The sequence below is a fragment of the Saccopteryx bilineata genome, chromosome 1 (genome assembly GCF_036850765.1).
Source record: "Saccopteryx bilineata isolate mSacBil1 chromosome 1, mSacBil1_pri_phased_curated, whole genome shotgun sequence".
Lineage (NCBI taxonomy): Eukaryota > Metazoa > Chordata > Mammalia > Chiroptera > Emballonuridae > Saccopteryx > Saccopteryx bilineata.
The window spans coordinates 401,637,438-401,650,690 of NC_089490.1; the positions used below are offsets into that span (position 1 = coordinate 401,637,438).

The 13,253-nt window shown below is 39.9% G+C and overlaps 1 protein-coding gene across 5 annotated transcripts in view; it reads left to right on the forward strand.

Annotated features, from left to right (window-relative positions):
* Window positions 1-13,253, forward strand: part of KDM2A (lysine demethylase 2A) — a 113,467-nt gene that overhangs the window by 11,779 nt on the left and 88,435 nt on the right. The window lies entirely within an intron of this gene.

The following is a 13,253-nucleotide window of genomic DNA, read 5'->3' on the forward strand; positions in this document are numbered from 1 at the left end:
GATTCTGATGCCTACAGAAGTTTGAGAACCACGGCTCTGGGCCACAAGTAGTAGAAATGGAAAATAAGGGAAGGAAATTAGATATGTTGACAGTGAAGTACTGCTAAAACTTGGTGACTGGTGGATAGAAAGTATTATAATAGAAAAGAATGCTCGATTAGGGATCACAAGCCCCAAGTACTAGCGTCACCTCCATCACCAACTGTGGGTTTGAACAAGAGAACTGACATGTCATTGAGGGAGTTATAATAAGTGATTTCTGAGGATTTTGGAGGCAAAGGCAATTGAGTTGAGGTAGACTCTGGGATTAAATCTGAGTTACCAGGAAGATCAGAGGGAGGGATTTTTGAAAGGTGGGCGTGTGAGAGAACATGGGTGGATGTTTTAGACCAGGGGTAGTCAACCTTTTTATACCTACTGCCCACTTTTGTATCTCTGTTAGTAGTAAAATTTTCTAACCGCCCACCAGTTCTACAGTAATGGTGATTTATAAAGTAGGGAAGTAACTTTATAAAATTTATAAAGCAGAGTTACAGCAAGTTAAAGTATATAATAATAATTACTTACCAAGTACTTTATGTTGGATTTTCGCTAAGTTTGGCAGAATAAACCTTTATAAAACAACTTACTATAGTTAAATCTATCTTTTTATTTATACTTTGGTTGTTCCACTACCACCCACCATGAAAGCTGGAACGCCCACTAGTGGGCGGTAGTGACCAGGTTGACTACCATTGTTTTAGACAGTTGAAACATTTATTTAAAGTAGGGTTCCTTCCTGTTTGACCTATGGTGGCATACTGAATAAAGTGTCAACCTGGAGTGCTGAGGTCACTGGTTTAAAATTGTGAGCTTGCCTGGTCAAGACACATACAGACAGCAACTATGAGTTCATGCTTCCCGCTCTTCCCCCCTCTTTCTCCTCTCTGTTAAAATGAATAAATAAAATCTTTAAAATAAATCAGGGTTTCTTAACTGGGTGTGATTTTTATCCAGTCAAGAAATAGTCAGAAATATTTGTAGAGGCCCTGACCGGCTGGCTCAGTGGTAGAGCATCAGGCCAGCATGTGGAAGTCCTGAGTTTGATTCCTGGTCAGGGCACACAGGGAAGCGCCCATCTGCTTCTCCACTCTTCCCCTTCTCCTTTCTATCTCTCTTCCCCTCCCGCAGTCAAGGTTCCATTGGAGCAAAGTTGGCCCGGGTGTTGAGGATGGCTCCATGCCCTCCACCTCAGGTGCTAGAATGGCTCCGGTTGCAATGGAGCAGCGCCCCAGATGAGCAGAGCATCACCCTCCCTAGTGGGCTTGCCAGGTGGATCCAGTTGGGCATATGCGGGAGTCTGTCTCTCTGCCTCCCGGCTTTTCACTTTAAAAATACAAAAAAAAATATCTGGAGACATTTTTGATTGTCTTATTAGGGGAGTAGTTACTGGTATTAGTGAGTAGGGTCTAGGGATGCTCCTAAAACATCCTAAATGCACAGATCAGCTTCTCACAACAATGAATTATCTAGCTCAAAATGTCAATAGTGTGAAATTGGAAACCAGTAGATAGGTTTTATGTACATTTCCATCCTGTTTAGCTACTATTCATCTTAGAATTTTAAGTCTACCACAAAACATCTCCAAAGCACTATTAGATTGTGTTTCTTAGGGCTTTGCCCAAAGTAAGCATATGAAGTATTTTTATTTGTTGAATTTTTACAAAACTAACTTCATGGTTGTGGCAAATCCTCTCAAACTAGTTGCAGATTTATTACTCCTTTTAACTTACCTTAAAATCAATTTATTTGGGTAACCGAAGTAAGCATTCACTGTCTTGAGATCAATAATTAAATTACAACAAGAAATTTTCTTTTGATATTCTCTTTGAAGGATAGAAAAGTGGAATAAAAGCTGCAGTTTTGATGTGAGCAAATATTGAAATATTTTGAATTGCCCTGCAGCTGAATACCCCATGACCATTCCTGAGTAACGGCTGCATGAGCTGGTTGTAGCCCTCAGTGGGAATTCAAAGTAGCCTGGATTACGGAGCAGTAATCTGGCCAACCCACTCTTTTTTCTGACAGTGACCTCAAGAGAATGTAGATTTGTAAACATAATGATCATTTTATAGTGCTTTTAAGTTTCCAAAGTACTTCCGGTTTCTTGTGTCTTTTGATCATCTTAACCTTCTGATCATACAAGGAGTTGCAAGAACTCTGGAATGGTGCTACCAGGTAGAACAATTTCAGAAGGTGCCAGTCACATATCTTAATCTATGTGAAAGACACCCTTGGAGTTGTGCAGTGTACAAAAATAATAATCACCCTTCTGGGGTAGGTAAAATAAAGGAAAAGTCACCCTGTATATTTGTAACTTTGGGAGGATGAGCCCAATCTGATGGATAACAGTACATATTGAATGTATACTATGTGCTTGGCCCATACATATATTAACTAATTTAATTCTCAACAGCTCTTTGAGGTAGGTTCTAAAGTACAGTTAAGTAAATCATCTGAGCCTATCCAGTTAAGAAGGAAGAGAGCCAAGATTCAAAGGCATTCTGGTTCTCAAGCCTACAAAGCTGTACTGCCACGTCTTTGACTTTGTTGGAGGACAGTTTGCAAATGTCTTGCTGATGAGTTTGGGGTGTTCCCCATGTCATCTTTTCTCATTCAGGAGATTCATTCACTTAAATGTTGCTTGAATGCTTACACTGTGCCAGGCACTTTTCTTGGGTCTTGCTTGTTAGACTTAGAAATACTGTACTGTGGTTTCAGATGTGCTGAATGCTTTCAAGAAATAAAGAGGGTGATAAAATTGTTGTATGATAGGTATGACTTCTTGAGATTGGGCAATCAATAAAGGCTTCCTTTGAAGATGGCACTTTGTAACTTCACTGAAACTTGAGTGATGAGGAGCCGATTTTGTGAGGTTCAAGGACTTAAGGGACCAGATCTGGGTCAGCAGAGATCTAAGTAGAGGGACCAGCTAATGCAAAGCCCTGTGGTAAGGATGAGAAGATACTGCAAGCACTTAACCATGTGTCAGACACCATGCAAGGCTCTTGGGATATAGGGATAAGCAAGACAAGCATTGTCCCTCTCATGAAGCTTACAGTCTGGTGTGGGGGGGTCAGGCATTAAATAAATACTTACACTGCTGATGTTAATTACAGTTACACAGAGGAGTAAAGGTAAATACAGGATGCAATAAGGATATGTAATAGGGTGACCTAATCTAAACTTCAGGAGTGGAAGAAGGTATCAGATAACACCTTTCCTAAGAAAGCCTTTAAAGCTGAGACCTAAAGGATGACTAAAGTAGCTAGGTGTAACAGAGCAGTGACTAGCATATTGCAGAAACTAAGGTTTGAAGGAATCTGACATATTTGAAAAATCTGCCAATCAAAACCAAAAAAGTCCATTGTAATTGGAGTGAAGAAAGTGGAGGAGAGAGTTAGTTTTGACAAGGTTGTTAGGGGTCAGTCCAAGTAGGTCTTTATCCTGAAGGCGAAGTTCAACAGAGGAGTAATATGCTTGGACTGATACCAGCTGGCTGCAGTTAGAGAAAGGTCCAAAGAGAAAGCAAGAATGGATTTGGTGAGACCAATTAGGAGGATACTGCAGAGGTTCAGGTAAGATATGGTGGTGGTCTAGTGGAGAATGCTAACAATAGAATTAGAGAGGTTTTGAAAAATATCTAGGAAATAGAATCATAGAATTTTGGTTCATTGACTGTATGGAGGGTGAGGTTAAGGAAGGTACATATAAGCATGACGCCCCAGTTTTTCTCACGTGGGTGGCTTGTGGTATAGTCCTTTTATTGAGATAGTGCACACTGAAGGAAGAGTAGTTTTGGAGACAGAGAAATAGCATAAGTTCAGTTTTTATTAAGTTTGGACAGGTTGGATGTGGGGTGTCTGTAGAACTGTTGAGTAGGTAAGTGTGATTCTGGGCCTGAGGAAGGACTTACTGGCATGCAGCTGGGTCTCCTTGGTATGTATACGGTAGTCGAAGTTGGATAAACAGAGTGACTTACTAAGGGAGTAAGAGAGGACCACAGAGGTGTGAGGAAAGTCAAGAGAATAGTTGTGTCTTGTAAACCAAGGGACTGTGGTGTTTACTGTTTATTAGGCACTGTTGTATTTAGTGTTTTTACTTATATAATGCTCATAACTCTCTGAAGTAGATTTTTTTTTTTTTCTTTTTTCTTTTCTTTTTTTTTTTTCTGAAGCTGGAAACAGGGAGAGACAGTCAGACAGACTCCCGCATGCGCCCGACCGGGATCCACCCGGCACGCCCACCATGGGGTGACGCTCTGCCCACCAGGGGGCGATGCTCTGCCCCTCTGGGGCGTCGCCATGTTGCGACCAGAGCCACTCTAGCGCCTGGGGCAGAGGCCAAGGAGCCACCCCCAGCGCCCGGGCCATCTTTTGCTCCAATGGAGCCTTGGCTGCGGGAGGGGAAGAGAGAGAGACAGAGAGGAAGGCGCGGCGGAGGGGTGGAGAAGCAAATGGGCGCTTCTCCTGTGTGCCCTGGCCGGGAATCGAATGAAGTAGATGTTTTTACTATCAATATAATTTGTCTAAAACCGCCACTGGGTAGTAACTGGAGAAGTTGGTTTTTGAACCCAGGTTTGTCAGGCTCCAGTTTTTATCTTTTTTTTTTTTTTTTTTTAAGTGAGTGGAGGGGAGATAGAGAGACAGACTCCCGTCCCGCATGCATTCTGACCAGGACCTACCCAGCCACTCCATCTTGGGCCAATGCTCAGATTAATTGAGCTATCCTCTGTGCCTGAGGCTGACGCTCAGACCACCCGAGCTATCCTCAGTGCCTAGGCCTATGCTGGAACCAGTAGAGCCACTGGCTGTGGGAGGGGAAGAGAGAGAGAGGAAAAGAGAAGTAGAATGGTCGCTTCTCATGTGTGCCCTGACCCGGGGATCAAACCCCATCAACTGCATGTCGGGCCACTAAGCAAACCAGCCCAATCTCAAGAAGTCATACCTATCATACAACAATTTTATCACCCTCTTTATTTCTTGAAAGCATTCAGCACGTCTGAAACCACAGTACAGTATTTCTAAGTCTAACAAGCAAGACCCAAGCAAAGTGCCTGGCACAGTGTAAGCATTCAAGCAACATTTAAGTGAATGAATCTCCTGAATGAGAAAAGATGACATGGGGGCCTGACCTGTGGTGGTGCAGTGGATAAAGCATCGACCTGGAAATGCTGAGGTCGCCGGTTCGAAACCCTGGGCTTGCCTGGTCAAGGCACATATGGGAGTTGATGCTTCCAGCTCCTCCCCACCTTCTCTCTCTGTCTCTCTCTCCTCTCTAAAATGAATAAATAAAAAATAAAAAAACAAAAAACAACACCCCCCCAAAAAAAAAAAAAAAAAAAAAGATGACATGGGGAACATCCCAAACTCATCAGTCAGGACCCAGATTTTATTCTTAACCTTTTGAATGGTAAGTTTTTTTCATGCTCGCTGACCTCCAGGAGTGAGTTATTTTTTCAAAAAGTGAAATTAGTTCCAGTTCCAGTTTTATTAACTTAAAATCATGTTTGCTAACCAATTTATGGAAACAAGAAGAATATTTGCCTTTTTTTAATGTTAATTGTACTCTGGATGGTCAGTAGCCATGAGTATGTACATGAACTTTTGTACTACTAAGGGTTAAACACTTTATACTGATAATGTTTCAAAGAGGAGGGAGTAGTCAGCTGAGATCAGTGCTGCTCAGAGGCTGAGTATATTGAAGACTGAGATTGTCATGGATTTGGCAACATAGAGTTTATTGGTGACTTTAAACAGGAGTTATAGTGTTATTTGGGGCAGAAGACATTCTTCAAAATAAACCTGAGGTTACACAGAGACAATGAATGAAGCAAAGTTTGGCTGTGAAGAGAGAAGGGGTGCAAATTATAGTTTAAGTGCAAGATCCGAAGAAGTTTCTCTTGGGATTTTGTTTATGTTTTGTTTTGTGTTAAGATGGGTGTGACCACTACATTTATTTGTTACTGGCATTATCAACTATAACTCCTTCCTCTGTTATCCTCCATAATTTAGTCAGTTGCTAAGACCTGCTGCATTTTTATATTTAACTCTTATGGTTCCCACTGCCACTCTTATTACTGACTCAGTCTGAACTACTGTCATAGCCTAGTTCTTAAGAGTTTTTTTTCTGGGTATCTTTCCCATTATTTCTTAGTTTGAGGATAACAGAGGAAGAAATAATAGTTAATAATGCCATTACCAAAATAAATGTAGCAGTCACACCCATCTTAAAACAAAAAACATAAAACTGGTTCACAAACCATATATTTTAGTTATCTCCATGAATACTTAATTTTTCTCTAGTACTTTTACTTTATACTTGTTCAGGTCAAAAGTTAATATTACACTGCTCACAAAAATTAGGGAATCAGGGAACGTGCTTCAGTACTTCCAGCCTTTTATAGTACATTTTCACCAATGAAATAAAAGTTGGTTTTGCATCTCATTTGCATAATCAAACAACTTTCTTTGACTTGTCGTTTGCTTTTCTAATGTTCTTGTTTAATAAAAAAAATCAAATGCTTTTTTTTATCACTTCATATTCATTTTAAAATATTCCCTAATTTTTGTGAGCAGTATATAATTCTTATCAACTTAATTTTTTAAGCTCTTTCTCAGTTTATACCTCTCTGTTTGGAATGTTAATCCATGTTGTCTTCTGTATCTTTTATAAAAATATTAGGTACTATTCCAAACATTATGTTGTGGGGATAAACATCTGCAGATATCCATTTACATCTGTCCCTTATTTATTTTTACCAGTTCTTATGTGATACAAAATTCTTCCATATTCTATAATTTAAAAATTCCATAGAGAAGCATTGTTAAAGGTATTTATAATTCTAAATGTATTTCTTGAATTTCTTCCTTTATGGAATCCATGCAGCCACTGGTAACGGCACATCTGGGAAAGACCCTGCTGATACTAGTGCCATCCTAAGTCAAGTTGGAACTTTGAGGGACTCTCAGTTACCAGCCATAAGCCAAGGAACTAACTCCCTTGGGTAAAAGTAAAATAGGAATTTTTAGCATCATGCCCAAATGTCAAGTTGGAGGTGGTAGTGGTTTTATGCCTGGGAAGGCATCACATCTCTAGGCCTCTCAGCCTTTCCTGTATCAGAACAGCTTTCTCTCTTATTTTTCATAGATTGAGAATTTTCTGATCACCTAACTACTTAATTTGATGAGAGACTTCTTTTTAAGACCCAGGTGAAAACAGAAAAACTGTTGGCTCAAATTTCATGATCTTATTCTATTGTAATAGTCATTTGAATGGCTTATGTATACCGCTAATGGGAATAGAATGGCAAGCTGCCTGACCTGTGGTGGCGCAGTGGATAAAATGTCGACCTGGAAATGCTGAGGTCTCCGGTTCGAAACCCTGGGCTTGCCTGGTCAAGGCACATATGGGAGTTGATGCTTCCAGCTCCTCCCCCCTTCTCTCTCTCTCTCTCTCTCTCTCTCTGTCCTCTCTAAAAAGGAATAAATAAAAAAAAAAAGAATGGCAAGCTGATACATGTCTATTTGATTCAAAATCTGTTCATTTCACAAACATTTGATACAGGACTTTAAACTGTGTGCACTGGCTTAGGTGTGAAAATCTCTATTCAGTTTCTGATATGGAGAGGTTCCTTTGGATATAATGCTTTTTTTTATTAAAAGTTTTTGTGGTGCCTGACCAGGCGGTGGTGCAGTGAATAGAGTGTCACTGGGACACAGAGGACCAGGTTCAAAACCCCGAGGTTGCTGGCTTGAGTGTGGGCTCATCTGGCTTGAGTGTGGGCTCACTAGCTTGAGTGTGGGGTTGCTGGCTTGAGTGTGGGTTCATAGACATGATCCCATGGTCACTGGCTTGAGCAAGAGGTCACTTGCTCTGCTGTAGCCCCTTGGTCAAGGCACACATGAGAAAGCAGTCAATGAACAACTAAAGAGACTAAGGAGCCGCAACAAAGAATTAATGCTTCTTATCTCTCTCCCTTTCTGTCCTTCTGTCCCTATCTGTCCCTCTCTCTGTGTCTGTCACACAAATAAATTTTTTGTGTGTATATCATGCTTTAACTTCTAAACTATGTACTTTATTGGTTAGTTGAGCTATGTAATTTTTATTTTATTTATTTATTTTTTTACAGAGACAGAGAGTCAGAGTGAGGGATAGACAGGGACAGACAGACAGGAACGGAGAGAGAGATGAGAAGCATCAATCATTAGTTTTTCGTTGTGCATTGTGACATCTTAGTTGTTCATTGATTGCTTTCTCATATGTGCCTTGACCACGGGCCTTCAGCAGACCGAGTAACCCCTCGCTTAAGCCAGAGACCTTGGGTCCAAGCCGGTGAGCTTTTTTTGCTCAAACCAGATGAGCCCGCGCTCAAGCTGGCGACCTTGGGTCTCGAACCTGGGTCCTCAGCATCCCAGTCCGACGCTCTGTCCACTGAGCCACTGCCTGGTCAGGCAAGCTATGTAATTTGATATTAACAAGACTCCTTTTGAAATTGTAATTAAATACAGAAGTAATGCAAAGGACATGAGAAAAATTCAAGTAAGGTTTTCCTGTGGGTGAAAATTTTCTTAAAATTTTTGTAATTTATTGATTTGGGGGGGGATAAAAAGAGACAGGAACATCACTGTTCTTGTATGTGTCTTGACTAGGAATTGAACCGGCAACTTCTCTACTTTGGGACGATGCTCTAACCAACTGAGCTATCCCTGGTAAAATACTTGTCTTTTTTCATATTAGTCAGTCTTTTAGAATGTATTACTACTGATGGTTCTTCCACAATTTATTAGTGTTTTTGCTTTCTTCCTTCAACTTTGAAAGAATTGATGTTTTGAGTGAGTAAAAAATTTTCCTCCTTTAGAGATAAAGATTACATATGCTGGTGTGAAAAATATAACAAAGTCAGTCATAATCCCAAATTTGATCATCATCACTATTTTAACATATCGCCTTCCCGTTTTTTCCCATGTATAAAAGTGTTTTTATGTAGCTGAGGTTATGCTTGATATAATTTAATATCTTGCTTAATTTATCATATAATTTTTCATGTCATTAAAAACTCTGGTAGAATTTATGCTGTGGTTTCCTATAGTTTTTCTATTTCTCTGTTACTGAACATTGGGTTGTATTCATTTGGGGAGGGTATTAAAAATAAAAACCCAGTGAGCTTAATTGTATTTATTTTTCCGTTTCTGAGTATATTTTTATCATTCCTAGAAGTGCAGAAATTAAGGTTACAACCATTTAAAAACTTACTGTGCAAAAGGATGAAATTAAATTACAGTTTGTTCCAATGTACAAAAGTTAATTCAGAATGGATCAAGACCTAAATATAAGATCTGAAACATAGAAGAAAATGTAGGTATTAACCTAAGGACCTTGGCCTTAGAGAAGATTTTATGAACTTGACCCCAAAAGTAAGGGAAGTAAAGGCAAAAATAAATTAATGGGACTATATCAAAATAAAAAGCTTCTGCACAGCATAAGAAAAAGGCAACAAACAAAAGGGCAACCAGCCCACGGGAGATATTTGCAAACAACAGCTGTGACAAGGAGATAATACCAAAACATATGTATAAAGATCTCATACAACTCAACACTAAACAATCCAGTTAAAAAATGGACACAGGACCTGAACAGACACTTCTCCCAATATGACGTACAAATGGCCAACAGATATATGAAATGATGTTCAACTTCACTAGCTGTTAGAGAAATGCAAATCAAAACTACAATGAGATACCACCTCATACCTGTTAGATTGTGTTGGATAACTAGTGTTGGAGAAGTTGGATTCACTGCTGGTAGGAATGTAAACTGGTACAGACACTATAGAAAACAGTATCATGGTTCCTCAGAAAATTAAGAATAGAATTATCATATGACCTAGCAATCCCTCTTCTGGGTATCTACCCAGAAACCTCAAAAACATTTATTCCCAAAGTTATATGCACTCCATATGTTCTTTGCAGCATTATTCACGGTTGCCATAACATGGAGACAATCAAAGTATCCTTTGATCAAGATATGTGGTACATATATACAATGGAATACTACTTAGCCATAAGAAATGATGAAATATTGCCATTTGTAACAACATGGATGGACCTTGAGAGCATAATGCTGAGCAAAATAAGTTGGAAAAATCTAAGAACCATATGACTTCACTTGTGGGATATAAGACTGAAACTCAGACACAGACAACAGTATGATGGTCACCAGAGGGAAGGGGGTTGGGGACAGTAAATGGTAAGAGGGCCAAATATATACTGATGGAAGATGGTTTGACTGAGTGGTGAGCACACAATGCGATATACAGATCAAATATCATAGAGGTATACACTTGAAACCTATGTGATCCTGTTGACCAAGGTCACCGCAATAAATTTAACTAAAAGAAGAACTTACTATGGAACAGTGTAACCAATGCAGTGAACTCCCATACCTGTCAACCAGCTACAACAGTCATCAATACGCGGAACTCTTCTTTCATGCGTTTCCTCTACTTTCTCGGTTATTTTGAATTAATTGTTTTTATTTTATCTTTTTATACTTCAGTTATGTATAGCTAAGTTTTTAGTAAAACTATTTGTGAAGGATAATACATATGCAGAAAATAATGTAAAACATAGTTCAGTGAATGATCACAAAATGATACCCTTTAACTATCAGTATTTCAAATTACTACCACCTCAGATGCTTTCTCATGCTTCTCCCAGTCACCAATTTATTTATTTTTCCCCCCAATGCAGTATCTAAGAATATAATTTAGTTTTACTTGGTTTTGAATTTTTTTTTTTTTTACAGAGACAGAGTCAGAGAGAGGGATAGATAGGGACAGACAGACAGGAACGGAGAGAGATGAGAAGTATCAGTCATTAGTTTTTCGTTGCAACACCTTAGTTGTTCATTGATTGCTTTCTCATATATGCCTTGACCGTGGGGCTACAGCAGACCGAGTAACTGCTTGCTTGAGCCAGTGACCTTCGGCTCAAGCTGGTGAGCTTTGCTCCAACCAGATGAGCCCGTGCTCAAGCTGGTGACCTCGGGGTCTCGAACCTGGGTCCACAGCATCCCCGTCCGATGCTCTATCCACTGCGCCACCTCCTGGTCAGGCGATTTTGAATTTTTGAAAAATGGAATAATATAGTGTGTATCCTTTTATGTCTGGCTTGGTTTTACCCAACGTTGTGAGATTCATCCATGTTGTCCTGTAATATAAACACTTTTAAAAGCATAACCACATTACTAGTATCACAGTAAAACAGTAGACAATTTTTTTTTCTTTTTTCTTTTTTTGTATTCCAAAGTTAGAAGCGGGAAGGCAGTCAGACAGACACCTGCATGTGCCTGACCGGGATCCACCCGGCATGCCCATCATGGGGTGATGCTCTGCCCACCTGGGGCGTTGCTCTGTTTCAGCAGGAGCCATTCTAGCGCCTGAGGTGGAGCCCATGGAGCCATCCTCAGCACCTGGGCCAACTTTGTTCCAGTGGAGCCTTGGCTGCGGGAGGGGAAGAGAGAGACAGAGAGGGGGAAGGGTGGAGAAGCAGATGGGCACTTCTGCTGTGTGCCCTTGACCGGGAATCGAACCCAGTACTTCCACAGGCTGGGCCAACGCTATACTGCTGAGCCAGCTGGCCAGGGCCCAATGGACAGTTTCTTAATATCTTCATTGTTCAAAGTTTCCTAATCATCTGTGGGTTTTTTTAATGGTTGGTTGATTTGAATCATGAGTCATATACCAGGTTCATGCACATGTTATATCTGGTTGATATTTGTCTGAAGTCTCTCCTAACCTATAGGTCACTTCTCTCTTTTTTGTTTTTTTGTGGAAAATTTTGATCACTTATCCTGTAGAATTTGCTACTTGATAGATTTTGCTGATTGTATACCCATGGTGTCATTTTTAAAAAAATTGGTATATATATAATATACCATAAAATGTACAGACCTTGTATTTGGGAGAGTTTTGACATAATCACTATTCAGAACTAGATATAGAAAACGTTTCTATCTCCATGGAAACTTCCCTTGTGCCCCTTTACAGTTAGTATCCTCCATCTATATATCTGGTTCCTGTCACTATAGATAAGTTTGCCTCGTTGGTTTTCAGATATATATATATATATGTAATATATATAAAATACCAGCATGTGCTCCTCTGTGAGGGGCTTCTTTCTCTTAATTAACATTATGGTTTTGACATTTTGTCCATGTGTTTCCATAGTTGTTTTTATTGCTGAATATATTCTGTTGTATACACCACAACTTGTTTATTTTCTTTTATGATGGACATTTAGGTTGTTTTCAGGTTTTGGATAAGGCTGTGATAAATATTCTTATACAAGTCTTGATGTGGACATGTTTTATTTCCTTTGAGAAATACAAAGAAGTAACTGCTGGGTCATATGGTAAATGTATGTATAATGTTGTAAGAAATTGCCAAACTGTTTAAAGTACTCTATTTTATATTCTCACCAGCGGTATTTGAGAGCTGTTCTTATTCCTTATCTCCGCCAACATTTGGTTTTTGAGATTAGCCATTTTAGTGAGTATTAAGTATCTCAAGATTTTAATTTGTATTTCTCTGATGATTAATAATATTGAACAACTTTTCATGTGTTTATTGGCCCTTTGTATATTTTGGATGAAGTTTCTGTATAAATCTTTTGCCGCCCCCTCCCCCTTTTTTTACTGGTTTGTTCATCTTTTAATTGTTGGTTTGTAGTGGGTTTTTTTTTATATTTTTCTGAAGTGAGAAATGGGGAGGCAGAGAGACAGATTCCCGCATGGGCCCGATTGGGATCCACCCACATGCCCACCAGAGGGTGATACTCTGTCCATCTGGGACGTTGCAACTAGAGCCATTCTAGCACCTGAGGCAGAGGCCATGGAGCCATCCTCAGTGCCCAGGCCAACTTTGCTCCAATGGAGCCTTGGCTGCGGGAGAGGAAGAGAGAGACAGAGGAAGGAGAGAGGGATGGATAGAAAAGCAGATGGGCACTTTTCATGAGTGCCCTGGCCGGGAATCAAACCCAGGACTTCCACACGCCAGGCCAACGCTCTACTGCTGAGCCAACTGGCCAGGGCTGGCTTGTAGTTTTTATATAGTTGGATATAAGTTCTTTGTTAGACATGTGTGTTCCAAATACTTTTCCCCAGTCTGTGACTTGTCGCTTTATTTTCTTAATGGTGGTGAGCAGAATTTTTAA